Below are 4,496 nucleotides of genomic sequence, written 5' to 3'. Positions count from 1 at the left end.
TGCTTAGGGCTTAATTAGGAGTGCAACTGTGCTGACGATGCTGCAGTGGGGACCACAAATGGGCTAGGGAAAGCAGTTGTTAAAATATAAAAATGCAATAAAGAAGCCACGGGTGTTTTCCCACTAATCCAATTATATACCGACTTATATTTTAAGCACCAACTTATTAGAGGGGGTTCAATTACCCCTCCCTTTCACAATGCAGGTAGTTCTTTAGCCACAATTAGTTGTTGTTGGAAAAATTACATTCGGAAATAATTACATCTGCACTTGTTTAATTGTAGGCTGAGAACGACGGGTGAGTAGTTAATTATTTCTCACGTGTCTGATGTTACTTGTCATTAGCTGGTTTGGCCCAAATGATTACACAGGCTGTTCTTCATCTACTAAGGGCGGTGGCCTGGGTGACATAGCCCAGTGGGTGTGGACTTCCAGAGTGACCCTCTTGTCACCTCTGTCGGGGCTGCTGGTCTCTGAAGTCACCACTTACCTCCCTTTTGCTCCGTACATCTTCCATCCTTTCTGTGGCTTGCTTTTGTTGGTTCTGATCTTTTCAGGGCTCCTCCTGGGAGCTTTTAGGGCATATGTTTACTTTTTTCCCCACTTTAAATTACTTTCTCCATGTCCCTCTCCCAACTTCCCTTGCATGGAGTAAGACTGAAAAAAATAAAAAAATAAAAAAATAAAAAGCTTTATTTAGAGTGTGGTGAGCACATGATATATAGTCTCTTTCTCAGTGGGACCAGTAAGCTCGCATTAAGAACAAAAGAGGAAAATCCTTAGAAACAGAGAGACAAAAATAGAGGGGAAAGGGAATGGCCAAGAAAGCGTGCGTGCTCCTGTGAGTCCAGAGTTTTGTTTTTGTGGTGAGGTCACTGGCCCTCACCCATGTGGCTGCATCGGGAAGTTAGCATGCATATATAACAATAGAGTGAGCGTTCTGATTTGAGAACTTTATTATTTTATTTTTTTTACTCAAATAAATAATTTAATGCCTGACAAAGAAAAACTTAAAATGGAAAAAAAAAAAAAGAAAAAAAGAAAAACTTGAGGAAAATACATGTTCTATAGAGACCTTACCTTGGCTAGGTTATAATGTCAGTGCAGGTCACTGCATTTACAGGCACAGCCTACGGTGCTGCTGAAGGACAGCAAAGCCATTCACAGACAGAACAGCCTTTCAGTCTTCTGTGACATCACTACATAAAAAGACAAGGGCTACCTAGGTTACCACATTTGGAAATTTACTTACTCAGCAGAAGCTGCCTCGGAACACAGTTAAATCTGAACCTCATTCCCCTTGGGTCTTCTCAGGCACTTCCCATCGGACCCCAGTGATTCTCAGCTGTCCTGAGCATCTGTGATGATCAGCTCTGGAGGGGGAGCCCGGAAGCATCAGTCTGTGTTTCCCCCAGATGCCTCAACTGTGCAGCCAGGCTGCAGGCCACACCGCAGCTTTTCCAGGGGCTGCTTCATGAAAGCACACAGGCAGTTCCAGGCTAGACAGTCTGCTGCTTCTAAGTTCCGGGGGGGAAGGCTCTTTTTAGGAAAGGGCACAGTTGTGCCTCCTCTGAAGACACAGGCTGCTGTTTGGAGGTGGCGACTATCCAGGGTTATCTAGAGTGTTGACTCTCTGTCTGTGTTCAAGAACTGTTCAGGCTTGCATATTATAGACTGTTAAAAAAAAAAAAAAAGCCAATGAGGGTTTAAACCTGAGGAGACAGCTCCCTCACTGCGGCTGTTGGCCTGTGTTTCTGGCTTGGCCTTTGGAATCATGAGCGGAGAGTCTTCCTCTGTGAAAACCCTGCCTGACTCCTTGGGGACAGGCACAGTGGGCCTTCATGTTGAGTCTCCTCAGATCTTCCTGAATTCGGCTTTCATGATGCCTGTCATCATCAGGCTGCTCATGTTCTGGGGTGTTGCGGGTTTTGATGGATGTGAGAAGTGATACTTCCTCCATACTGCTCTCCTGACCCTTCTGCTGGTGTCTGCCCAGACCTTCCTAAGTCCTCATTATTCGGCAAATCTGGTATCAGCATATATAATCACGGTGCTCATGAGCATCTGGGCTTTTTTTCTTTTTTTTCTGCTGGAGGCAGCTGCCAAAGCCTGAAATTCTACAAAGACAAGGACTTTCTTCTTTAGAACTTTTTTTTTTTAAGAGTTTAATCATGAGCAGGAAGAAGCAGGAACAGCTCTGAGTGAAGTGACACAGTGTGAAAGCAGAACAGCTGAGATAATTCTGGATTCTTTCTGGTGGACAGCATCCTTCCCTCCACCTCAGCTCTGTTCCCTCCAAGATTTGGAAGCTCCATGAGCAAACCCCTGCATCTGTGACACGGGCCTTCTGTTGAGGTGCACTTAGGATCTCTTCAAAGATAAAGTCCTGGGGCTTAAACTTTCTCTTCCTCAGCCATGTGTCATCTGGTTACAGCAATGTAACCCCAGAGAGGGGAGGGGACAGACAGATTCCTGTAATGAAATGTGCTCCTCCAGTGGCTATTTATTCCTCTGGATAGCCTTTTGTGTCCATATTCTGTGTCTACTCTTTGGGTGATCCTTATTGTATCCTCCCTACTAATACAGATTCTATTAAACCAGTTTTACAGCTATTGAACATGGCTGTAAATATATATATATATATATATATATATATATATATATATATATATATATATATATTTAAAAGTCAGTAAACATAGTTGAAAGAAAAATCACAATACTGAGAGTGTTTCCCAAAACACTGACTTCTTAGCACACACTAACAGAAACCGTAATGGTCTCGCTTGCAATGCAGAAGTCAGTTTTTTGATTGCTACTGAGCAGGTATTGCTAGGAGTTGAAAGAAGGCAAGAACAGAGAGCAATTGTTTTTGTTTGGTTGGTTTTTTGTTTCTGTTTTTGTTTTGTTTATGTTTGATAAGATTTCTCTGTGTAGCCTTGGCTGTCCTGGGCTCACTTTGTAGACCAGGCTGGCCTCAAACTCACAGAAATCTACCTGTCTCTGCCTCCCCGAGTGCAGGGATTAAAGGTGTGAGCCACCACTGCCCAGCATGAGAGTAATTGTTTAATGGGTAAAATGAGAGAGAGAGTCCTGGAGAGGTTTGTACACAAACAGACTAAGCTAAACTTGGTCTCCAGCTTGGAGACAATCCATACAAGAGCTGCAGTGTGAGAGCCAGTTTAGAGTACCTGCTATGGTTGGCATTGTAAAGTCATGCGGGTTTGTAAAGTCATATGTGTTGTATGATATATTCCTTTCAGAAATCTCAGAGTATGCTGACGCTGCTGAACATTTGAAGACATTTGTCTTCAAAGGTCACAGATGGCAAGTGTTATGCATATTTTACCACAGTTAAAGAACAACAGGTTACCACTTCACATCACTGCCTGGCCATTATCAAGAGCAAAAAGAAAGCAGAAAGCAGCAAGCGTTGGTGTGGATGTAGAGAAATGGACCCTCATGCATGGAAAGACAGTCCACTTGCAATGAAAACAGTTCGCTGCTTCTCAAGAGTTAATATGTGATGTGGCCGTACATCGATACATATGCTAGCCCACAGAAGGCAAGGGACTCAAACAATGGTCATTGACCAACGTTCGCAATAGCTCTCTTCACAATTAAGTCAAAGCGAAAATGATCCGAATATTTCTGAGCAGATGAATGAAGAAAGAATGGCATCAGGAGATGGGTAGTGGCAATGGCTGCCCATCACTGTGAATGTTCTTAATGCACCTGAGTAGTGAGAGGGATTAAAAAGAAATAATGCTCATATGTATATAACTTATTATTTCTCTCTCTCTCTCTCTCTCTCTCTCTCTATATATATATATATATATATATATATATATATATATATATGAGCATTATTTCATATGTGAGAGAGAGGGAGGGAGGGAGGGAAGAAAGAAACAAGATCTTGGCACATTCCACATGAATGGACCTTGAAAACATGATGGCAAGTGAAATGAGGCAGGCATAAAAGCTCAGACACTGTGATCACTCCACCTACGTGAGGAACCCAGAACATGCAAACACAGAGACAAGAAGTAGAACAGCCTTTGCCAGAAGCTGGAGAGGGAGTGGGGCAGAGTCCTTGTTTATGGGCACAAGGTTTCTGTCTGAGATGGCGGCATCTGGAGATGGAGAGGGTGATGGCTGCACTCTGCTGTGAATGTGCTTACTGCCCTTCAGTAGTAAAAGGGATTAAAATAGTAATTGTTATTTGTATTAGACCTCAGTAAAAAAAAGATGAAAGCCCTAGCTTGAGGTTTGTAAGAAAATAGACCATTAGGCTAAATCTGCTCTCTAGCTGGCTCTTCATCCATGTGGGACAACAGGTCAGACAGAATGAACAAGCCGGTTTTGAGTATCTGCCACAACCCATTAGCTGTGTTTACCTGCTTTTGGAAGCCCGGCGTCTCTACATGAACTTTTAAAACTTCTTCAACTTAATGATCCTCCAATTTCTCTCTGCCCTCAATGACTGCCTGCTT

At 43.0% G+C, this 4,496-nt stretch overlaps 1 pseudogene; it reads left to right on the top strand.

The window, feature by feature from the left end:
• Positions 1-1,632: 1,632 nt before the first annotated feature.
• Positions 1,633-2,145, top strand: LOC129690495 (gamma-secretase subunit APH-1B-like; annotated as a pseudogene).
• The last annotated feature ends 2,351 nt before the right edge of the window (positions 2,146-4,496 follow it).

The sequence above is a fragment of the Psammomys obesus genome, unplaced genomic scaffold (genome assembly GCF_907164565.1).
Source record: "Psammomys obesus unplaced genomic scaffold, mPsaObe1.curated_primary_1811, whole genome shotgun sequence".
Taxonomy (NCBI): Eukaryota; Metazoa; Chordata; class Mammalia; order Rodentia; family Muridae; genus Psammomys; species Psammomys obesus.
Note: the sequence above shows the minus strand (reverse complement) of the source record. Positions and strands in the feature narration are given on the sequence as shown.